The sequence below is a fragment of the Pongo pygmaeus genome, chromosome 11, assembly GCF_028885625.2.
Source record: "Pongo pygmaeus isolate AG05252 chromosome 11, NHGRI_mPonPyg2-v2.0_pri, whole genome shotgun sequence".
Lineage (NCBI taxonomy): Eukaryota > Metazoa > Chordata > Mammalia > Primates > Hominidae > Pongo > Pongo pygmaeus.
In genome coordinates, this window is record NC_072384.2 from 16,484,816 (window position 1) to 16,510,842 (window position 26,027).

Consider the following 26,027-nt stretch of genomic DNA (forward strand, 5'->3'; position numbering starts at 1 on the left):
CACGCAGACCACTGAGCTCAGAGCTCCTCAGGCGGGGCCATGGACGCCTGCCCAGCACCACTCCCGTCCTCCACTCTCCCCTCCTCTGGGCCTCGCCTGGCTTCAGGCCCCTGGTAGATGCCCTACAAAGCCCCAGGGACTTGACCGAGGGGACTAAAACCCAGGTTCTCCAGACTCTAAGAACTGGCTTAGCTGGTGGACACGGGTCTGCCTGGGGCCAGGCTGATGCCAGGATCTCCATTTCCTATGAGTCCTGGGGGGCTGCGTCTTGCTCTGCCGATGGGGCCCCAACTCCTGGCGCTCCTGCCTCCCACCCTCACCCCTCCACACCCCTCCCTGGTGCAACACACCACTCACACAGGCCTCACCTATGGCCAGTGTTCAGTTCAACCAAGAGGACCCAGGCCCCACCTTCCACATTAATAAAGGAACTTCCAAACTGCCGGTCAGAGCCAACGGGATGGAGCGATGATGCCTACACTCAGCTTTGTAGTGAGGACAAAAGGCAACAACGCAGCCACAATCTGACACCTAGTAGGTGCTTAGGAGATGAGAGCTACTGGTATCATCATCAAAGAAAACCTCACATCCTATCCATACTAAATTTGGCCGACAATGTACGGTGGAAGATATTCGTTAGTTCCACCATATGTCCTAATTGGAACCATAGCCTGAACCAGCACCACTTGCCAGAAGCCAAAAAAAAAATTGTTTTTCCTTGACTCGCTACAGACTGGCACAGTTACCAGGCACATGTCTTCCCTGTGACTCCAGGATTTCTCCCCAGCTGCTCACACTGGTCTTCATCTCAGCAATCAGCCCACATCCCAGGACTCATGGGGATGCCCTTGAAACCCAGCAGCAATGAGGCACTAGCAGTGATATTTCAGATGCTGCACCCCCAATACTTCACTGAACAAGTATTTGGGGTGCAGCTGCCACGTATGTGAGTGCTGGGCAGGTGAGGAGCCAGCCCCGGGCAGCTCCGTGCAGAGGGGAGGGCCAGCACCCAAGTGCACACAGACAGCTCCACATCAGAGGACCAGCGTGACAGACCACAGGGGCTCCTGCAATGGGGAACTGCCAGGATGGCCCAGAAACGGCACCATCTGCCAGCCATGCGTGAAGGACGCCATGCTGGGGGCAGTGCCCTGCCTCCACCACCTCGGAACTGGGAGCCAGTTGCTCCATGGGTCATAATCAGTAAAAAGAGAGCCATGTATGCCTGAATGCTGAAGAAGCAGACCAGCAATAATCGAGTCATTTATATACAGCACAATGCTTTGCATGAGTGCCGCTGACACTGAGCAGAGTGCCCAGGACACTGCTTCAGACCTTCCCTGCCTTGCCCGCCTCTTGCTCCACTCCGTGTGTGGTCTCTAACCAACTTCATGCAGATGAGAATGAAGTGCCTGGCCCCTGCCCTCACCCACACCTCTCCCTGCCACTGAGCCTCTCTGTTAACATCCCTGGGGAGCCCCAGGCATCTGCACACGTGTGCAGCCCAGAGAAGCACTGGGTTAACACCCTACAGGACAGACCTTTACCTAGGGGCACACGGGACCAGTGGGCAAATGCCTCCTCCCTTCTCTCCTTCTCCCTGCCCCGAGGCCTGGATGGAGCTTCTCAGGGGCTGCAGCTCAGTGGGTCACCCTCCTGTGGGCTCTTGCTCCAACCTGGCTCACTCCCTACCCCGCACTCCTGCTCCCTAGACTTGCACCCACTAAGGACACCATCCTTGGCACAGAGACACCACGCAGCATCACCCATCCAGGACATCCTCACTGGGAAGGTCTTCAAGGTCACCTTGCTCAACCCCAGACCTCTCTTTTCATTTTATGGATGAAGAAATATGGCTGTAGGGGTGAAAAAATATATTTTCTTCACCCACTGATAGGTTCATGGCTAAGGCCCTTGTAATAAAAGACAGATCAGCAAGAGAAAAGCACACATGTGTTTTTAATATAAGTTTTACCTGACACAGGAATCTTCATAAGGAAAGTAAGACTCAAGCAGGGAAGCCTGTGGACTTTTTGCTAGGTCTGATGAAGTGGGTGGTCACGGAGAAGTGTAATCTATGGCAATAACCTCGGGGAGGTCAGCAAGGCCGGTCTGTTTAGTTTCGTCTCTGTCAACCTGTGTCTTCAGAGATAGGGACGTTCCTTTCCTCTAGGTATAAAGAGGATATGTCTCCAGTGAGGGGCTTGTGACCTACCTCAGGGGAAGGTCAGAACATCCTAGGTTTTATGACCTGCTTTAGGGGAGAAAGGTGTCGAGGGAGTCAGAGAGACCTTCCTGCTTCTGCTGTTTCCTCAAATGCCAAGATTTCACACTTCAGGGTAGCACATCCTGAACCCCATCAAGACCCAGAGTTGAAAAGGGAATTCGTTGTCCTAGCAGAGCTAGGAGCAAAGTCACATCTGGGTCTCCTAAGTCAACTCTCCTTGCCTTTCACCCCACTGTCTCATTTCCTGCCACCTCATACGTTTATCTATGGCAGGACCAAGGAAGAGAGTACTGGAACAAAGGCGATGGTGTTCAATGGAGATAGTTCAGGACCCACTTCCCCTGCTCCTCTCACCAAGTTCACTTGGGGCCTGGGAAATTGCGCAAGAGACAAGCTACCAAAGGAGGTCACTGAAAAATGTAGAAGAAACTAAACTGCTCTGGGACTCTGGGACTGAAGAACGGCACCGTGGCAGGGGGTCTTGCATCCGCCATCCAACAAGAGACAGCCACCCAGGCTCAGCGTTTCCCAATCCAACAAGCAACAGAAGGCAGCCCAGGTGGGCTATACCTCCCCCAGACTCAGTGGGAGTCCCCCATACACACACCCCCGCACGTGTGTGCATCTCTGGCAAGCCCAACACCAACAGCAAGAATGATGGATTAGAACACCCATCAGAATAAGTGGCAAAGGAGACGCTCTGCTTCCTCATGAGCCTGAGACTTCCCTTTTTCCCTGAGAGATGCCAGGACAGGTGACAGGCAGAGCCAGCATGAGAGGCTACCATAGGCAGCTTAATCCACAGAGTCTCTTCCTCCTTCCCTAACCAGCAACAACTGGGCAGGCCTGTGAGGGGCCCAGCTGCAGCAGGTGGCGCAGTCTAGGAGCCTTTTGGTCCAAGATTCTCCACCCCAACCCAGAGACACCTGGACATCCAGAGGGCACCAGTAGAGTGGTGGTGTCACTCCTCCCTCCCCAAAGAAACACTGGGTAACCCAACCTAGAGAAACTTCTTCCACCCCACAGGCAGCATCAGCAGAGACCAGTGGGAGCCTCAGCAGTGCCAGATAAACCAGGCAGACCAAAGTCATAGCACAAAGGCTTTGAAGTGACATTCGAACCACAACTGATAGAAGTAGACTGCATGCCAAACCTAAACAGCGTGACTGCATGCTAAAATAAAAGATTTATATAAGACCCAGAGTCTCCTAATGTGTCACAGAAAAAATGTCCAAGATACAATAAAAAATCATCTATCATACCAAGAACAAAAAAAAAAAAAAAATCACAACTTGAGTGAGAAGAGACAATTAACACCAACACTAAGATGAATCAGATGTTGGAATTATCTGACAAGGATTTTAAAACAGAGATTATAAAAATGCTTCAGGCCAGGCCGCTGTGGCTCATGCCTGTATTTCCAGCACTTTGGGAGGCTGAGGCAGGTGGATCACTTGAAGTCCAGAGTTCAAGACCAGCCTGGGCAACCTGACAATATCCCACCTCTACAAAAAATACAAAAATTAGCTGGGTGTGGTGACACGCACCTTGGAGGCCCAGCTACTCGGGAGGCTGAAGTGGAAGGATCATTTGGGCCCAGGAGGCAGATGTTGCAGTGAGCCAGGATCACACCACTGCACTCCAGCCTGGACTACAGAGTAAGGCTCTGTCTCAAAATAAAAATAAAAATGCTTCTGTCTGCTGGGTGCGGGGATTCATGCCTGTAATCCCAGGACTTTGGGAGGCCAAGGCGGGCAGATCATGAGGTCAGGAGTTCAAGACCAGCCTGGCCAACACAGTGAAGCCCCATCTCTACTAAAAATACAAAAATTAGCCAGGCATGGTGGCACGCGCCTATAGTCCCAGCTACTCAGGAGGCTGAGGCAGGAGAATTGCTTGAACCTGGGAGGCAGAGGTTGCAGTGAGCCGAGATCACTCCACTGCACTCCAGCTTGGGGGACAAAGCAAGACTCCGTATCAAAAAAATAAAATGCTTCTGCCTATAATCCCAGCACTTTGGGAGGCTGAGGCAGGCGGATCACCTGAGTCAGGAGTTCAAGACCAGCCTGGCCAACATGGTGAAACCCCATCTCTACTAAAAATACAAAAATTAGGCGGGCGCGGTGGTGCGTGCCTGTAGTCCCAGCTATTTGGGAAGCTGAGGCAGGAGAATCCCTTGAACCCAGGAGGCAGAGGTTGCAGTGAGCTGAGATTGTGCCACCATACTCCAGCTTGGGGGACAGAGCGAGACTGCATCTCTAAAAAAAAAAAAACCAAATGGAAATTAGAAATATGTAATAAGAAATAAATGTAATAATGTTTAATGTAATAACAAATACAAATCTTGCTGGATAGGTTCAATAGTAGTATGGAGATTATAGAAGATGGAATCAGATAAATGAAACAAAAAAATAGAATTTGCTCAATCTAAACATCAGAGAGAAAAGATAAACAGAATTTCAGAAACCTGTAGGACTATGATGAAAGATCCAACATTTATATCAGTGAAGTACCAGAGGGAGAGGAGAAAGAGTGAGGCTACAAATTAGGCAACAGAGACAAATCTCCAGAGCCAAGAAGCTGAACAAAAACTAAACGGGATAAACCCAAAGAATTTCACACCAAGACACACCTTAATTTTTGAAAACTAAAAACAAATAAAAATTTTGAAAGCAGTGAGGGAAGATACCCATAAGGGAATACCAACTCAAACGACACTAGATTTTTTTATCTGAAATAGGGGAGGGTACAAAGAAGTAGCACAATGTTGTTTCAAGTGTTGAAAGAAAATAAATGTCAACCATGAATTCTATGTCCAATTAAAACTATACTTCAGGAATGAAGGAGAAATTAAAACATTCTTAGCAGAAGGATAACCAAAAGAACTTATTGTAATAGACCTACCATTACAGATTGGGTAAAGGAAGTTCTTCAAACAGATAAGTGATAAAAGAAGGAATTTTGGAGCACAAGGAATAAAGAAGGAAACAGAAAGGGCAAAAATATGGATAGTTATAAAAGACTGTCCTTTTTCTCATGGATTGTATAAATCATATTTAATGATTGAAACAGAAATTATAACACCATTTTACACCCAAGACAATTATATTTAGTGTGGGGAAGATAAAAGGACCTAAATGTAAGTGAGGTTTCTACACTTTATTCAAAGTGGTAAGATGTTGACACCTATAGACTATTGTTATAAGTCACACATGTATATTATAATATCAAAGCAAGCACTAAAAAACTATACAGATATAGTCCCAAAAAAAGCACTATAAGTAAGTCAAATTGAATCCTAAAAGGTGCTCAAATAACCTGTCCAAAGGCAAGACAAGGGAAAAAGAGGAACTAAAACTAGAGAATACAAATAGAAAATAGTGCATTAAATGTTAAACTTGAGTATTAATATCCCAATATTACCTTAAATGTAAATGGTCTAAATACTCCAACCAAAAGATAGAGATTGAGGCAGTAGTTTTTAAGAAAAATAACCAATTATATGCTGCTTATGAAAAACTCTCCTCAAATTCAATGACGTACACAGGTTGAGAGTAAAAGCATGGAAAAAGACATACCATGCAAACATTAATTTTTTAAAGGGAGTGGCCGTAATAATAACAGACAAAGTGTACCTCAGAGAAAAAGAATTTCTACAGGCAAAAAAAAAAAAGATATTGCATAATGAGAAAAGGATCAAACGATCAGGAAGATACAATGATCCTAAACAAATATATATTATGACACAACAGAGCCTCCAAATACCTAAAGCAAAAACTGATAGAGCTAAAAGATAAAATAGATAAGGCCACAATTATAGCTGGGGACATAACACCCCCCTTTCAGCAACTGATAGAACTACTAGACAGAAAATCAGCAAAGATATAGTATTGTGAACAACGTAATCAACTAACGAGATCTAATTGACATGTGTAGAATACTGCATCCAAATGTAGCAGAATACACATTTTCTAAGCAGCCAAATGAAACATTCACCAAGGTAGGCCATATCCTGATCCATAAAACAAATCTTAACAAGTTTAAGAAAATTGAAATAATACAGAGTGTGATTTTTGACCATAATGAAATCAATAACAAAAACATAAGAAAATCTTTGTACACATGGAAATTAAACACCTCACTTCTAAATAATATGAGTCAAAGAGGAAGTCTCAAAGGCAATTTTAAAAATACATTTGTGTGACGCAGCTAAAGCAATGCTGAGAGGAAATTTTATAGCACAATTTGTATTTGTATTTATTATTTATAACAGCACAATTTTTATTTGTATTTATTATTTATAACATGTTAGAAATAACCTAATCAATAAACTCAAATTAATAACCTAAGTTTCTTCCCTCAAGAAACTAGCAAAATAAGAGCAAAATAAATTCAAAGTGAGCACATGGAAGGAAATAAAGAACAGAAGTCAATGAAATGAAACATAGAAAAACACTAGAAAAATGAATGAAACAAAAAAATCAATTCTTAAAAAAATGAAATTAATAAACCTCTAGCAAGACCAACAAAAAGGAGTGAAGACACAAATCATCAATATCACCACAGATCCTACAGTCATGAAAAAGATAATAACAGAGCACTATGAACAACTTGACACTCAGAGATCTGACAATGTAGAAGAAATGGACCAATTCATTGAAAACTATAAAGTACCAAAACTCACTAAGACAAAATACACAATCTGAATAGCTCTATAATCATCAAAGAAATTGAATTCATCTTTTAAAGTGTCTCAAAAAAGAAATATCCAGAACCAGATTATTTCACTGGGGAATGCTGTCAAACATTTAAAGAATAAACATCAATTGTACAAATCTCTTCCAGAAAACAGAAAAGGAGGGAATACTTCCCAACTCATTTCATGAGACCAGAATTATCCTGATACCAAAATCAAACAGAAAACTGCAATTCAATATCTCTCACGGATGTAGATGCAAAATTTCTCAACAAAATTAAAAAGAAATCCAACAATGTATAAAAAGAATTGTACACCATGACCAAATGGAATTTACTTCATGGATGCAAAACTGATTCAACATTTCAAATTTCATCTATGTAATTTACCATATCAGCAAACTAAAGAAGAACAATTATATAATAATATCAATTGGTGCAGAAAAAGCATTTGACAAAATCCCAATACCCATTCATAATTTTTTATAATCTCTTAGAAAATTAGGAATTGAGGGGAATTACCTCAACTTGTTAAAGAATATCTACCCCAAAAACTATAGCTAACATTATACTTAATGGTGAAAACCCAGATGTTTTCTCCCTAAAATCAGGAGTAAAGCAAAGATATTCATTCTCACCAGTTATTCTATATGGTACTAACTAGAAGTTCTAGCCACTACAATAAGGCAAGAAAAAGAAATAAAAAGCAAAAAGTTCAGAAAGAAAGAAATAAAACCACCTATATTTGAAGATGACATAATTGTCTACTTGGAAAATCTCACGGAATCTACACCACACATAAAACCTCCTAGAATTAACAAGTGAATTCAGCAAAATCACAGGATACAAGATCAACACACAAAAATCAATCAAATTTCTATATACTAACAATGAAGTCCAGAAAGCAAAATTTAAAACACAATACCATTTACAGTTACTCCAAAGAAAATGGAATACTTAGACATGCAATTAATGAAACATTTACAGAATCTACAGGATGAAATACTGATGAAAGGAATCAAAGAAGACTTAAATGAAGAGACATTCCATGTTCATAGATCGGAAGACTTAAAATAGTGAAGATGCCAATTATTTCTCAAATTGTTTGATAGATTTAATGTAATTTCTATCAAAATCCCAGCAAGGTTTAATGCAGACAAATTTATTCTAAAATGTATGTGGAAAGACACAGGAACTAGAATAGTAAACAATCTTGAAATAAGAAAAACTAAAGTGAGAGTAACTTGATATTAAAGCTACAGTAAACAAGACACTGTGGCATTGTGCAGGGATAGACGCATAGATCAACAGAACAGAATAGAGAACCCAGAAATAGACCCACACAAATATGCACAAGTGATGTTTGACAAAAGTGTGAAACCTATTCAATGGAAGGATAGTCTTTTCCAAAAGCAAAAACCAACCAACAAACAAAACAACAACAAATGGATCATGGACTTAAATGTAAAACAACTCAATAAAACTTTCAGGAAAAGCATGATAGAAAATCTTCAGAATCTAGGGCTAGGCAATGAATTCTTAGACTTGACACCCAAAGCATCATCCATAAAAGAAAAACTGATAAATTAGACCTCACCACAATTTAAAACTTTGTTCTGTGAAAGCACACATAAAGAAGATGAAAAGACAGGTTGCAGACAGCAAGAAAATATCTGCAAACCACATATCTGAGAAAGGGCAAGTACCTAGAACATAGAGAGACTATCAAACTCAACACTTAAAAAAAAAATCCAGTCAGAGAATGAGCAAATAACATAAGACATTTCATTAAACAGAGTATACAAATGACTGATAAGTACATGAAAAGACAGCTGATGTCATTAGCCACTAGGGAAATGCAAATTAAAACCACAAGATTATCACTATATACCTATCAGAGTGGCTAAAGTAAAAAGTAGCAACAATACCAAAAGCCTGGGAGGATGTGGAGAACCGGGTCACTCATGCTCTTGGGAATGTCAAATGGTAAATAAAGCCACTCCAGAAAACAATTAGGCAGTTTCTTTAAAAAGTTAAACATATAACTACTGTATGACCTGGGCACTATCCTAAAGAAATGAAAACTTCCACTCACACAAAAACATATACATAATGTTCATAGCAGCTTTATTTGTAATACCCAAAATCTGGATTCAGCCCAGATATCCTTCAACAGGTGAGTGTTAACCAAATGACCGTGCGTGCATGCTATGGAACACTTCTCAAACAAACTCCATGCACACAGCATGGTTGAATCTCCTAGGGGATCCTATTGAACAAGAAAAGCCAATCCCAAATGGTTCCATAGTTCCATTTACACAACAGTTTTGAAACAGCAGTACTTTAGAAATGGAGAACAGATTTGTGGTTGCTAGGGGTTAGGTCCAGGGGTAAAAGGAGCTAGTGATGAGTTATAAAATACCAACAAGTGGGAGCTTGGCGGTGTTGAAACTGTCCAACATCCTGATTGTGGTGGAAGATCCATGAACCTATACAAAAAAACTCATGGGAAGGAATGGGAATATATTTTAATTTTTTAGCATTAAAAGTTGCTGTTTTACTTTCTGGAAGTTTCTTAGCTTGAAAGCCATGACAGACAAGTGTGCATGCGTGCAGACACACACACATGTGCACACACATGCACACACATGCACACAGAGTTATATAGATAAGCCAAAGACTGACACTGGTGTTGAACCCTATGTTATTTAGTTTCTGCAGGCTGAGACCTGGTAGCTCTAAAGCCCACTGGTGCCAAACTCAAATTTTACACATGCTATTATTTCAAAAATAGGTCCCACAAATGGCAAATGTTTAGCCATTTAGAGATTGCCTGTTTTGCATCTCCCGCAAAACCTCACCCCCGCTGTTCCTTATTGATAAGGTCCCAGCTGCTGCTGCCCCCCAGAGACTCTGCAGGACGTCACTTAAACACAGACGGCCTCTCTGACTCCTCTCTCTCAGAAGGTCCCTTACCCTCCTTCCCTTCTGGGTAGGGACTTCTCCTATTGCCTCTGGACAGACATCTGTCAGGAAGGACTTTCCCTACATGCAACCCTGTTCCAGCGTTGCCCAATAAAGCTTGATGTGTGTTACCACCTCTTACAGTCATATATTTCCCTTCAGCTGGCCAGAATCCCTCCTACCCTTCACACACACACACACACACACACACACACACACACACGCGCACGCGCAAGTAAAACTGGGAGATTGGAATTAACATCAGTGGATTGTAGCAATGTCCAGATGCAGTTTGTGATATCATACTAGAGCTTCATAAAATGTTACCCCTGGAGGAAACCAGGTAAAGGCTACAAGGGGTCATTATTATTTCTTACAACTTCATATGGCTTTACAATTATCTCAAAAAGAATCAATTTAAAAAATGTCTGGCTACTTGTAAGCTCTACATACCCCACTCCCATCACGACAAGTGAAAGCATGAGTGGGCCCTTCCTCAGCTGGTGAGACTGTCACATCCTGCACAGAACATCCCTGCCGGACTGCTGGCGATGGACCACGTGCACACGTACGCATGAGCACACGCACAAGTGCATGTGCACACAGCTGCGCGCACACACACACACCCCTTGCCAGGCCCTACATGGAAGCCCCCCATCCTCTCCTCCTGCTGGGGGTACAGGGAGCTCAGCGCCCCATAGATCTGTATTTGACTTCAGGCTCTGTTCCCAGCTCTGGCTTCTCAGGCAAGCAGTGGCCACTCAGCCTTATCTGTAAAATAGGGAAACAGTCCCCCACTGTGAGGTTCTTGTCAGGATGAGAGGTAGCATCTATAAAGTGGGTATCCTCATCCCCATTGCACAAATGAGAAACTTGGGGCCAATAAATATTATTGTTGGTACTAATAAAACGCCATGCCACATTCATGTAAGCGATAACCCCAAAAGGAGAGTGGTCAGGGGATGGAGTGTGGGGAGGAAGGGAGGAGGGTGTCAGCGTCCCTGGGCTGGCAGTTCTGTTCCCTGGGGAGTGCTCCTTCTGCCCCAGTGGGTCTGGGAGAAGCCAAGTGGGTGCCAGGCAGGATCATCGCCTCCTTTGTGGATGCTTGTGTGCATCAGGGCACACTTACACCCATACACATGCACGCCCTCAGCCCAGACTGAGCTCAAATCCAGAATCTGTTAAACAAATACTGCTCTCATCAGTCAAAGGTCCTGTCCCACATCCTGCAGTGGGCAGAACTCCCAGAGCTGTCAGGAAAAGCAGGGTGAGAGCTGGACAGGGTCCGGGTGGACCTCCTGGGGAGGCTGGGAAAGGCTGAGAGCTGGGTGGGATGAGTGAGGCTCACAGTGCTCCTGCCTCTGCCAGGCCTGGGGCTCCAACTGTCACCCCACCCCATGCTGTGCCATGCTGGAGTGCCTCTGCCAGGCCCTCAGGGGGAGACCTCCAACCCACCAAAACAAACAGCTAGGCTTTGTATTTCGAGAGCCTGGTCACCAGATGGGAATGCGGACGGGCGATGCCACAAACAAGCTCCAGGAGGGAAGCTTCCGAGATTCCCCAAGCCTTGAACACAGCAACCTGAACAAGGGGGCTGGAGAGGTAACTGAGGCATCTCCAGAAAAGCCAAAGCAGAGAAAGCCACCTGTCTATGCATAGCTGAGTCGGTTCATGTCCGAGGACCCCTCCTGCTGAGCACTCTTGACAGCCAGCTCCAAGCTTGGCCCTGGAGGACTGGCTGGTGGAGACCCCAAGGTAGGGGAATCCACCCTGGAGGATCCTGAATGCCAGAACCAGAAAGCCAAGTAGCCCCTGGCAATCTTATCCTAAAGCCCTGGTCTAGGGTTTGTGTCAAAATTCACAGACCCTCTTTCTTGGGTCAGTAAGATCCACTCCCGCCCCCAATCCCCTCCTGTTGCCCCCATCTCGGGGAGCTGGCCAGCACTCTGACCTTCAGAGCAAATTCTGTCAGGACTGGTATAAGACTAGAACGCAGCTCAGAAGAAACAAATCCTGCATGATTCCACCTCAGTGAGGGGCCTACCAGGATCAAATTCATAGAATCACAGAGTGGCAGCCAGAGGCTGTGGGAGGGGCGTAGGGAGGAACTAATCCGGCTCCAGGCCGGCAAGAGGAGTGCGTTCTGGAGACCTCGGAGCACAGTTGCACCCAAAATCCTGTTAAGAGGAGAGGTCTCATGTTACATGCTCTTACCTCAAAAAAATTAAAAATAAATAAGTAAATAAAAAGAAAACAGAAGTGTCGGGCCTGTGCCGCCGCCCAGGGAGCAGCCCGCACCCCTCACAAAGACAGGAGGCCTGCCAGAAACAGGCTGGAGAGGCACCCTCATCTATATGCTAATTAGCCCGTGCAAGAATTACAGGGTTAATTAAGCAGCACCGCCCTCCCTTCATTTTATCTGCCCTGGACACTGAGGCAAGAGGAGGAAATCACAACCTCTGATCAAATTAGCTGTCCCTGGGCGCTCTGGGCCGCTCCTCTCCACCAGGCTTGGCGAGTCAGCTCCTGGAGTTAATCATGTTTATTTCACAAGGCACCAGGGATTTAAAAAGTGATTAGGAATCAAACCCAGGAGCAACCAGCCTGACCCTTCCACTATCAACTTCCTCTGTGCAAAGAGGGTGTTTTATCGCTGATAGGCGGCAAATACACACCAGGCCCCATCCTCTCTGCCTCAAGCAGGATTATCGGATTATCGGTCAGTGGGTAAATGACTGTCAAGTCAGGAGGGGGATGGAGGAAGGAGGCAGGGCTCTCTCTTGCTGTCCCTGCCTTCCACCCGGCATCCCAACGCTTAATACTGTTAAAGGGGCAAAGGCTTTTTTTATGGTTCTGCCCACTGTGTGGTCTCAGGTAAGCAACTTACATTCAGTGAGCCTCAGGTTTCTTACTCATTAGGTAGGAATATGCCATCCACCCAGCAGGGTAAGATGGAGGCGAGCTACGGGTAGCATGGATGTCCTGGGCATCAGCATCAGGAATGTTCATTTTCTGCCTTCCTTTCCTTTCACCCCAGCATCCTGGTCTTGAGCTCCTGTTACTCCACCCGCCATAGTCTAGTCAAAGCTATATCCCACCCCACCCCCAAAAGCCTCCCTGATAACTCAGCACAGACATGGTGGCCCCCTGAAACTCCATGGAGAACATGCATCTGAGCACTGGGTCACATACCCTTGCTCCTTTAAAGAATTCTCCCGGCACAGAGGAGGCATCAGTGATTCTGTGCTGAATACATGAACTGAAAAGGCTGAAAAGTCATTGATTTCAGGCTCAGTAAATAGATGACAAGAGAACGATTGGCCTCCCACCCAATGTCCTTGACAGACATAGCTAATCAATCACCACACCCTTCCCTGCCAGGGCCCAGGCTAACCTCATAGGCTCAATAGAGCACCCCAAACAGCCACTACCAAGCAATCACCGTTGGCCAGTTTATCCATCCCAATTTAGCCATTTACACACTGAGCCCCAGGGAGAGGGAGACAGCTCTCCCAGCTAGTTCATGACAGCTCTCCAGACACTCCCTCCATATCCCAGGCAGAGTTCACTTGTGTTGGCCTCATGTCCCTGGACACAGCACATTCTTGAAGGGCCCAGACCAAGTCCCTGCTCCGCATAGAATCTGGCTCAAGGCATGTGGTGGCCAGAACTCACGTAGCCATTCAGATTTTCAACCCCCAAGAGTGCACATCCTGCATAATCCTGAGACTAAGAATATGATGGACTTTGCTCCTGAGATTAAGTTCTATCATGTGACACACTGACTCTAAGATTGGGAGATGGTTCTGGTGGGCCTGACCTGATTGCATGAGCCATTTATTTATTTATTTATTGAGATGGAGTCTCCCTCTGTTGCCCAGGCTGGAGTGCAGTGGCACAGTCTCACTGCAACCTCTGCCTCCCGAGTTCAAGCGATTCTTCTGCCTCAGCCTCCCGAGTAGCTGGAACTACAGGCACGCACCACCTCGCCCAGCTAATTTTTGTATTTTTAGTAGAGATGGGGTTTCACCATATTGGCCAGATTGGTCTCAAACTCCTGACCTTGTGATTCGCCTGCCTCGGCCTCCCAAAGTGCTGGGATTACAGGCATGAGCCACCGCGCCTGGCCCCTGCATGAGCCCTTTAAAGTAGAGAGTGTCCTTCCTCTGCTAGCGACAGAAGAGCAAGTCAGAGCTTGGAAGCATGAGAAGGACTCTCTGTGCCTTTGCTGGCTTGAAGACAGACAGGCCACCTGGCAAACGGTGCAGCAGCCTTCAGAAGCTGAGAGCAGCCCCAGCTGACAGCAGCAAGGGAGCCTTAGTCCTGCAACCACAAAGAACCGAGTCCTGGCAACAAAGAGTGAGCTAGAAAGAGTTTTCCCACCCCGCTCCCAGCCTCCAGAAGACGACTCAGTCCAACCAAAACCTTCATTCTCCCATCGTGATTCCCTGAGCAGGGTGCTCAGCCGCAGCAAGCTGGACTTCTGACTTACAGAATGAGGAGCAAAAAAACAGGTGTTGCTTTAAGCTGCTGTGTCCTGGCGATTTGTTACACAGCACAGAAAACTAATCCAGGGCAATGTGCAACGAAGGCTCAAGGAACTCATCTGAAGTTAATGAAATTGGGTCACATTTGATCTGCTGGGGCCAGAGGAGGATCTGCCTTGAACTGAATTCTTTCTCCTTAGACACTGGGAGAGGTGCCAGCGGCTCCACCACCATGTTCTCATCATGCCTTAAGCAAATCCGACTCGATGAAAGAAAATTCTCACTATGCTCCAAGAGCATATTAATAGAAGCGGGAAGGAGAGAAATCCTAGGCAGACAGGGGCAGGTCCCCAGTGAAACCCCACATTCAAGCCAAAAACAGTCTGAAACCCACAGACCAGAGTGAGAACTTCTATTCCTGTTTGCCTGCTCTCTCCCAATTGGTTCCTTCTGAATAACGCCTTTTAACCAATCAAATGTTGCCTTTTCCAATACTACCTATGGCCCACCCGGCCTCTATGTGGTACCTATAAAGACCCCAGACTCAGTCAGTAGAGGGAAGACAGCCTGACTTTGGGGAGGAGACCTCCTGACTTTGGGAGAAGATGACCTGCCCTTCCCATCCCCTCTCTAGCTCTCCTCTCCACTGAGAGCTGTTTTCATCACTCAATAAAATTCTCTGCCCTCACCATCCTTCAATCGTCAAACGTGACCTCATTCTTCTTGGATGCTAGACAAGAGCTCAGGACCTACCAAGTGCGGGTACCCAGAGAGGCTGTCACACTGGCCCTATGCCCTCACCGGTGGAGGACAGCTGCCCCATGAGATGGGGCGAGGGGCTGACTGAGCTGCTAACGCACCACCATCCATCGGGCTCTGGACAGCAGAACTAAAAGAGCCAATTAGCATGCCAATACCCGCTTGGGGGCTTCAGAGTCATGGCTACCCTTGTCTGAGCACTACTGCATTCCCCTCGAAGCCACACACCTGGTCTGGCTGTGGGCCCTGCACAAAGCTTGCTCCTGTGTCAGTGGAGTGGCCGGCTGGATCCTGCACTCACTTGCTCAAGTGCTCCCTCCTGCAAGGGGCTGAGAACAGCGGGCGAGTAGACCAGGCACCCCTGCCGCGAGTCTGGCGAAGGGGCCAAGAAAAGTCCTGCATTGATATGAACTAGAACCATCCCTGACCAGCTCATCAAAAGCTGCTGTAGATTTTCCTGAGGAGACAGGAGGTGGCCCCTTTGGCATCTCTGGCCCGCTGCAGAGTAAGAAGAAAAGGGAGGAGGCTTTGAGGGATATCAGACTACTTTCTTTTTCACAAAGCTTCAGAAGTCCTGTTGTTGAAGCCATCCCATTAAGCCTTGCACCCCTAACAGTGTCTAGCCCCAGCAGGCTTATCTCAAGCCAGTGTGTTACCTGCCTGGGCACTACCGCCCAAGACCTGCTGTCCTCCACAGAACATAAGCCCCCCATGGGCAGGAGTTACCATCTTGCCCAGTGCCCCATGCCCTTCGCCAGCATACTGCCAGGTGCGTAGGAGGCATCCACAAACACCTCATGGGTTGTAAATGCCTCGGGAGCCAGCAAACCGCACACAGAAAACACGTGTGCGGTAAACCTCTGAGCGGCCACAGCTGGGGTGAGCTAGAGCACTATGATTCTTACGACTGGTCGTGCATGACCCCAGACTCACACATACACAGGGAAGATCAATCACATGCATTGTCAGCTCTCTTTCACAACACACCACTAAAATGACATCAATAGATTTAAAAATATATATATATATATAAGCTCATAAGGACTGAGAGAATGGGAGAGAAGACAGCAGCAAATCCAAGAATGCAATACATTTTGGAATCTAGAAAATGGATGGAGCAGAGTAACTGAGCCGGAGAGCCCAGGCAGCTGCCCTCGGTGATGCACAGAAGCAATGCCAAGAGGAAGTGATCCCTGGCCCCAAGCCACCCTCTAGGCCCAGGAGAGGGGAGCCCAGAGCACACCTGAGGGCCAGCAGGAAGCGTGGGCCACAAAATGTATTATTCCAGCCAAGACAATCTGGGGAGGGGTGCTATTAATAATTATACCAGGACAACAGATGCAGCCTGGGCTGGCCTGGGGGCGGAAATCCTGGTACTGGCAAAAGTTCGTGTCTTCGTCTGTTTTGTGCTGCTAAAACAGACTACCACAGCCTGGGTAATTTATAAAGAACAGAAATGTATTTCTCACAATTCTGGAGACTGGGAAGTCCGACATCAAGGCGCCAGCATCTAGTTAAGACCTTTGTGCTATGTCATCCCATGGCAGAAGACGAGAGGGCAAGAGAGACAGAGACAGAGAGAGAGCAAGAGAGGACCAAACTCTTATTTTAAAAAACACTCTCTCAGTAAGGAACCCACTCCCTTGATAGGGACATTAATCCATTCCTGAGAGCTCTGCGTCTTTTGGGTCTATTAGTCACCTCTTAAAGATCTCACCTCTCAGCATTACAGTATTGGGGATTAAGTTTCCAGCACATGAACTGTGGGGAATACTAATATTCAGTGATAATGGCACTAGACACTCAAGGACCCTCACTCCTCACTGAGACCACAAGTATAGTGGAGGGAAGGCCTGATGTGCAGAGAGACATGGAGGATGATGACGTCTGCACTCAAAATGGGGCAACCACAACCTCCTGGACCACTCCTGGCTCCTACCCCAAGAGAGTACATACAAGGGCTGTTGTGCAGAAGAGACTCCAAGGCTTCATGTTTGGGGTCCCCAAGGATAAGTTCCCATCATCACCTGTTCACTATACGGCAAGGTTCCACTCACACCCAAAAGCTCCCTACTCATTTTTAGTGCTTTGTCCTTAAATACAAATTGGCAGCCAACAGTCACCAAACATTTGAGGAAATCCTCCAACAGGGAAAAAAAGAAACTAAAGCAATCGGGGGGAAAGGGAGGAAAAAATAAAGTCAGAAAGATATTGCAGACACAGAACAAGAATAGAGTTCTGTGAAAAAGTAACAGATGCACAAAGAACTCTTGGGAATTAAAATTATAATGGCTGAAGTAAGTAGAACAAAAAGACAAAAAGTAGAACAAAAAATACACAAAGTAGAACAAAAAAAGATGGAAAATAGAAAAGTAAGAAGCTTAAAGGGCCGATTCAAAAGATCTGCTATCTAAGAGATGATCCAGACATAGAGAATGACAAAGATGAGGAGATTATCAATAAATGCTATTAAACTTTTCCCAACTCATGAGTTTGCAATCATTGCATGGCCAGTGCAACGAAAAAAAAAAGAGACAATAAAAACCAATGTACATTTCCAAATGTCAGGGTAACAGAGTAGATCCTCAGAGCTTTGGTGGGGTGAAGCGGGGGCAGTGGAAAGAAAGTCGCTTATAAAGGAGTTAGAGTGGAGTTAGATTTTTCTTCAATTAACCCAGAAGCTAGAACACAGTGGAGCAGCACCTTCAAAATTCCCAAGGAAAAAAAATGTTGTTGTTGAATGTGGAATTCCATACCCAGCTGTAGGGTATTTGTATTGCTCACCCAACCTCCAATTTGCCCTCCTATTTAAAAAGGCTGGGCAGGCCAGGCCCGGTGGCTCATGCCTGTAATCCCAGCACTTTGGGAGGCCAAGGTGGGTGGATCACTTGAGATCAGGTTGGGCTGGGCAGGTAAGACTACATTTCCAGTTCACAGCTAGGGTCTTGGATGTACATTGGGTTCTGCAGGAGGTGAAAGCAGGTCTTTTTGCTTTTGTTTTGTTTTTAGGAGGAGACAGTTTCCACGCAGCTTCTGGAAGTCAGTCCTCATTCAGAAGGGGTTGCCTTTTTTTAACGAGTCCCAGGTTCCTTCAGCTGCTTCCTGGCACAACACCAAGCAGTGGCAGTGGTGGAGGTGGCTTCTTTCTCTGTGACTCTGAACCTAGTGGAAGCTTAGAGGGTCCAACCCCCAGCTTCCAGGGGTGCAGAGGCTGCTGGCGTAAGAGTGGCTCCAGACCCTGGCTGATAGGGCTGCAGAGGCTGCCTGAGGGGAGCCGCTCCCTAGGGGGCAGTTCTATATTGTTCTGAAAAATCATTCCTAGAGGGCCCACCTAGAAATTGCTCCTATATAGTCCTTCTAGCAATTGCGATTTGTGTATCCTGCACTGAGCATTGGACTCTGCTGATATAGCTGCCAAACTGCCAACCAAGGCAAAGAACAGAGCAGCCCCCGGCAGTGTTTGGTCCAGGGCCCCCAGCTGGCCTTTTCCAGCCCTGCACCACCAGCTGCTGCCACATGCCTGCTTCCAGAGTCTCAGCCTGCAGGGGACTCCAGGCCAGTACCCTCGGGCCCAGACAGTGCCTGGAGTTAAGCTTTCTCCCTATGTCTGCCCTTGCTTACAGGGGACCTAGAGCTAATGCCTGCCCCGGGCAGCAGTGTGAAATCTCAGTGCCCTTGCAGGACAAACCCTGTCGTGTCCTTTCCCCTCCAGGGCCCCCCCATCAAGCTGAGACCAGCACTGCACCTGAAAGTGCACCCGCTGAGCTTCCTCCCTTCCCTTCCCTGCAGTCCCCACACCCTGGCAGTATTTTCTCAATGAATCACTTTCACACAGATGCATGTTTCACAGTCTGGAAGAAACATTTTCAGATATGCAAGGACTCTAAAATTTTATCCCCCAAGAACCTGTTCTTAGGAAGCTACTAGAGGATGTGCTTCAGCAGAATATGGCATGAAACAGGAAAGGAAGTCATGACACCCGGAATCCATCCCAAGCAAGCCCTGGGATTGGCCAGGATTAGGAGAGGATGTCTAGGGAGCAGCCCAGAGTCAGAAAGCCCACATGGGAGGGTCCAGGAGAAAAGGGGGTTGGTAGAAGGGCAATTTGACTATTTGGAAAGTAACATTGATTCATATATAACTGCTCTGGTGAAGACTGAGAAAAAGCAGAAGTAGGTACAAAGAAATCTAAATAAAGGGGAAATATGCACGTATTCAGTCCAGGAAACATTATCGTCTACTTCACTTAGCAGTAAACACAATTCACTGCCATAGTAATGTACATACTGGCTATTGATTTAACCAAAAATTGTGATAAGAGTGTACTGAAGATGGGAGAAAGGCCAGGGCAGGGAAGTCTGTGGGGGCTACTTCACTAGCTTCCAATGCAGTCAATAGACAATGTTTAGAATTGATTAATCAAGAAATAGCAGTGTCAGCATATTATTTAGAAATACTGAAGTAAATACTAGCTGTAAGCATTGCCAACAGAAATCCATTTGAAATGAATGTGTCTTTTTCAACCTCATTACTTCCAAAAGGATGGAGCATGGCTTCTGAGGTAACACACACTCCAACATGACACAGTGAGGCTGGAAGAATGAGAATGCAGCTGTGGAGGAAGCAGGCAGTGGGGGAAGTGGCAGAGAGATGGGCCCCCAGTACATGCACAAGCTCTTTACCTCGAGCCCAGACCCCACAGCCAGGGAGGCTCAACAGCCACATAAAAGTGAATGCTCCTGATACAATTTAAGAACCATCCATCCCCACACTCCCAGCTGCCATCAGCCATTGCTGCCCCAAACTCCACATTATGAGTTCATTTATCTGAGTTGGGCATTGCTGTCTTCACTTTACGTATGTATGTATTTATATGTGTATATATGTATGTATTTATAAGAGACAAGGTCTCAATATGTTGCCCAGGCTGGAGTACAATGGCTCAATCACAGCTCACTGTGGTCTCAATCTCCTGGGCTCAAGTGATCCTCCTGCCTCAGCCTCCAAAGAAGCTGGGACTACAGGTATGTGCCACGAAGCCCAACTAATTTTTTTCATTTTTTTAATTTTTATTTTGTAGAGATGGAGGCCTCAGCACACTGCCCGGACTGGTCAAATTCCTGGGCTTAAGTAACCCTCCTGCCTTGGCCTCCCACAGTTCTGGGATTAGTCTCTTGACTTTAAAAGTGGAGGTTCCCCTGCTGGGGTCACACACCACATACAGTGTGGAGGAAGCACAGGTTGGGCTCCAACTCCCATTGCATGGCCTTGGCAAGCTGCTGAGAAAGTCTTAGAACCTCATCTTCGTCAAGTGGTAGATCACAAAAATGACCATCATTTTTTGCAGGAAAAAAAAAAAAAAAAGCACTTGTTCTGGGCTGGCCCAGTGGTTTGTTTTGACCAACAGAACATAGAAGTAGTATTGAACCAACATTAAGTCTAGACCAAGAGAAATCTTCAGCTTCCATTCTTGCTGCTCTTAGAGGCCTGACATTGCCACGTGAACAAGCCAAGCTAGCCTGCTGGAGGAAGAGAGACACATGGCCCAACATGGCCCAGCCCTCCAGTGCCCCAGCCAAGAGCCAGCACACTCCCAGACTTGTGAATGAGGCCATTCAGGTACCAGTGGGCTTCCAGCTGTCCTGCCAACTGACTACAGATCCATGAGCAGGCCCAGGGGAGATTAGTCTAGCCCAGTCCGGACCAAAAGAACCACCCAGCAGAATCATAGGCTAAACAGAAGGTGGTAGTTTTTTTATGCCACTGAGTTTTGGGAAGCTTTGCTATGTAGCAAGGGAAAAGTAATACAACTATGGGAAATAATACTGATGCTTAGGTCACAGGGTTGTTAAGATGTAATGATAGACAGGAAGGGACCCAGCTGCTGGAAAATGTCCTTATCTCCCATCCCCATCTCCAACACTTGCAAGCAGAGTTTTTAGCAACTGCTTTTCTACTGAGGGCCATGGAGAGGAGGTCAGGAAGTGGGGGCAGGGCTCCCAAAGAAGAGCTCAAAGGGTGCCTCCACCGACCCCCTAACACAGCCCTGGAGTCTGAGCCACAGGCCGGCTGGTGAAGCAAAGAGCAACTCAGCTTTGCAAGCAGCTCTGAAAAGGCAAAGATTTAACCACTGTAATTGGTTTATTGATTTTGCAATCACATTTTAAGATGCACAATCTGCCACTATCTGCATTGGCTATTACAGCAGCCTTCCAGGGAAGTTTTATCTATACCACCTGCGGACCAGACCTTGAACCGGGAGGTAGAGAAACGACTCTCCCTAATCATCCTGGAAGTCCGGTAAACACAGCTCATGGCAGGCACAGATGGCAGTGGGGAATGAGAGAATGGAATGGAAGCCTCAGGCTTTCTGCACTGATCCCACAAGGCACCCTTTACCTCGCCACTGCACGAAGCTCCTCTGCTTCACTCTGACTGCCGCAGAAGCCTCTCTTCTTGAGGAAAGACCTGGGGTTCCACAGAAGAGCACTGAGTCTGGAGTCAGAAGGTGCAGGCTGTGCCAATGGTTCTACGTCTGACGAAGACATACACCCTGGAGAGCCCTGAGCTGCCCCCAGTCATCTATTGTTGTGGGGCAGCTCTTCCAGAAAAGTAGTTCTGGATGCTCTTGTCCACGCAGACCCCCACAAGAGCAAACAGGAGGTGCCCTGAGTCTGCTAAGAGCATCCTAAGCACCTGAGCTAGGCCCAAGGGGGCACGTGATCTCCTCTGCACAGGAGGCCACAGTCTAGAATTTGTAAGTCTGGGTTTGCAAAGACGATAGGGCTCACTGAGCCCATCTAAGCCTCCATTTTATGGCTCAGAGGAGCAAAGAGAAACAGCCACTCAGAGAAAGTCAATGACCTGCCCAAGGGACCTCAGTTCCTGAGCAGCAGGGATAGCACCAAAGCAAAAGTTCCACTGCCCACGTGGGGCACTTCCTCACTGCAGGGCTGCCTCTGGTGCACAGATCTCGAGATTACAAGACAGTGAGGGTCTCCGTGCCCGAGAGGCCTTTGTCCACTCTGGGTCCCATAATCCTGACTGCAGGTGACCAAGTGTCCATCTAAAGGGCTTTGTAACTCAGGACTAACACAGTTAACCAAGGGGTTCATTGGAATTGCATGGACACACTACAATTGAGACTGATAAATAGTTGACCTACATTAATGGTGATACCATGAAGGTAGGCAGGTGGTTCCAGAACCAGTGCCTGGACCCGTGTGGCCAATCTGCATTTCTCTCATCTCAGATTCTTTGATTCTCTCTGGAAACCTCACGGTTCTTGGCCTGTGCTCAGTATGTGTGACTTCAATGGGCCCTTGTAGCAACTTGTGGTTAATTCTCCAGTTCCCTCAGTGCTTTTGCTCAATGTTCACTTCAATAAGCCAGTCTTTATCAGTTGGTTTGTCTAAGGGTTTCCTTCCTTTCCTGCCCTCTACAAAATGCCACAGCATGTGATGGTCACTGGCCACCAGGAGCCGCAGCTTCCCTGAGCTCCGGGGTTAACACTGGGACAGCAACAGAGACCCGTCTGCTCTGCAGAATCTCAGGGCCCAGCCTTGGTTCCCTGTGGCCCGCAGCATCATGGCAGAAGACATGGTCTTTCCATTCAGCTCAGAAGAGCTCACACCTCTTCACAATGCTGTCCCCTCCCATCCCACCACTTTCTTGAACACTGCAATGATAGCAGGGGAGCCCAGTGTCCGGAAGGAGCAAACTGCCCAGGAGGGAAATTCTGGACCTGAGTAAGCAAGAGCCTTGGAGAAGACAGGCAGCCCTGGAGGGTGTCAGGCCCAGGGGCATCCCATCCAGCCTGATGCAGGAAGGCACCCAGTTCGGCCAGAGCCCCTGGGACCTGGTACAGCCTGTGATCACCACCTCCCACCAGTCCCCCTGTGCCCTATTCCACCTCCCCTGACCACCCACTGCTGTCCCCAGAGTGGCCTTTCTAAAATGCAAGTTTGTGGGCCAGGCGTGGTGGCTCACCCTGTAATCCCAGCACTTTGGAAGGCCGAGGCGGGTGGATCACAAGGTGAGGAGTTCAAGACCAGCCTGACTAACATGGTGAAACCCCATCTCAACTAAAAATACAAAAAGAAAAAAAAATTAGCCGGGCGTGGTGGCAGGCACCTGTAATCCCAGCTACTCGGGAGGCTAAGGCAGGAGAATAGCTTCAACCCAGAAGGTGGAGGTTGCAGTGAGCCGAGATCACGCCACTGCACTCTAGCCTGGGTGACGGAGCAAGACTCCATCTTGGAATAAATAAATAAATTAAATTAAATTAAATGCAAGTTTGCCCCCTGCTTAGACTCCTGCAGAATAAACCTGGGCCTGGCACTCAAAGACCATCTTATCCAGTCCCAGCAAACACCCCAATTTCATCTCCCACCACTCCTCTCACCCCAGGGACCCTTCACTCCAAATATGGGCACCTTGCCAGGACACACCACCGAACAGCCTCTGCTCTGCCACCCTGATAAATTCCACCCCTACCTGGTGACAGCGCAGGTGGCCCTCCATGCATGGCAGCTTCCCAGGGCCCTCAGCACTTGGTCTGTCCACACATTTGCTCACCCCACTGTGTGCCATCTATCTGTCCCCACGATCCGGGGGCCTGGGGCAGGGTCGGATCTCACTTCTGGAACCTGAGTGCCGTGCTGCGCCTGGCTCACAGTGAACCCTTGATAAATGTCTGATGAGCGGCTGGCTGCATTAATGAGCAAATATGGAATAAAACCTACGCGCACAAGTTTGCTGCAGGTAAAACAAATCCCAATTAACACAATAAGTGGCATGTTGTTGTCGTCTCTATTTCAGGACACATCAAATAATTAGTGCTTAGTACACAGAGAGCTCCGAGTGTGAAGCTGGATGTAATCAAATGTCAAAACACAGAAACCTAAGGAGAAAAATCACTGATGCACTCAATTAGGAAGCAACAACTACTCCGGGTAGGTTTTCTCCTGGACGGGGACAGCTTATTGCAGGATTCCAAGGCTACATTACAATGTTAAAAAGACTCATTACAAGGCAAGCTGGAAAATGTAATGGTCCTGAGTTCAGATTGGGGCTGCTGGCTGCCCAGAGTGGCTGAGTGGCTGGTGCCCCACAGCAGGCCTGCCGACTGCCCCACTAGCCACAAAGGGCTACATTTGCCGAGTGCCAACCATGTGACGGGCACTTTATATCACTAAACTCTCATGAGGCAGGCATGCTCAGTGTCTCTATTCTATCTGAGAAAAGGGGGCGAGAGCAGCTGCATAATTTGCTCGTGGACTTACGCTCAGGTCTGCTTGGATCTAAGCCACATGCATGTCCATCTTCTCAGGCAAGATGAGCTGGGCTCATCCTCCTCCACCATCACCAGGCGACACAGCCCCCTCCTGGGCATCTTCTCGGGCTCTCTTGCCTTTCCACCTCTCACTCCCTCTCACTCCCACGGCCACCAGCTCACCCAATTCCACTGCTCTGTGCAATTCCATTGCTTGCAGCCAACCAGCCGTGCTCCTGAGGTCCCTGGCTCCTCCTGCCACATGCAGACCCAGAAGTGAAATGCTGCCAAAAAGGGCAGGCAAGGGACCCCTCACGGGGGTGACCTCTTGCAAATGGGTGGTGGAGGGAGAGGAGAGGAGCCCACAAACACCTTCGTCCTCCCTTCTTCTCTCCTATGGACTCATCCAAGGCAGGAACTCTCCACACTGCAGGTTGAGAGGTGTCCCATGTGGCTGACAGTGTGCACTTGTGGCCTGACCGCGGTGTCCTCCCGGTTCCCATTCATCCTTCCCACCTGTCCTCCTAAACAAAGCACTGGTACTCAGTCCTTGTCCCGGCTCTGGTTTCTAGGGAACCCAGGCTTAGACACTGCTGTGGTCTTTACCATTTTTCTTCACCTTTATCCCCAGCCCCACCCACCACCCTTTCCCTCAGAGGCATCTACTCCCACACGCCAGATAGACTTCCTGCAATGTGGAGGCTTCCTGGAATCTGTCCTTCCAGGCCGGGTAGTTTAATCTACCTAAAGAGTATTGCACCATGCATTTCTTTCCCGTGCTGGACCTTGCCACCCAGCCCCAGCCTATGTGAGCTGCTCACAGAAGCCCAGGTGTCACATCCCTGCTGCATAGAGGTCCATGGCACTGCCACGGGTCACTCATCCACTCATCCAGAGAATGCTGGATGAACACCCTCACAGTTCTTTGGGGACTGCGTGGAGTGTCTCGGTACAGAGCAGGTGCAGGACCATGGAGGCCTGTGCCACACCCAGTCCAAATGTCTCTAAACACACGGGGCTGCTCTTACACCAAGAGCACCCCCTTGAGAGAGGCCTGCTCCCCACAGTTTGGCCAACACCACTGTCGTTTGACGTGCCAAGGCCTCTAGTACTGCTGGGTGTGAGGCAGCAGTGCCTCATCCTCCCTCTCAGGACTGGTGAGGTTAGCGGCTTTCTTCAGCTCATTGGCTATTTGAGATGCCCTGTTGCTGCCTGATATTTCACCTTTGAGCTCACACTGCCGTAGCCCTGTGGCCACCTGGGCTGCTCATGTGGGTCTCAGAGAAGCAGTAAAGCCCAGGGCCTGCCATGTGCCTGGTCGTGGGTTTAGGGAGTTGGGGAGGGGCTATATCAGGGCAGAGCACCTCTGACTTACCAACTGCACCTACCTCCTCCCCATGAGACCCCAAGTGACCCTGTCCTACCTCAAGGGTGGATTCAGGTTTTGTGAGGCTAAAATCCCACGGCCCCACAATCCTGATGGGCTCTGAGTCCATACAATCCATGTTCTATTTCTCCCCCATTACCCTACTTCCCCTCTTGCTTGGGTCTCTGAAGGCCTAAAGACCAGGACACCACAATCACAAAGGGCCTGACATATCTGCTCCCTAGCCCTGCTGGT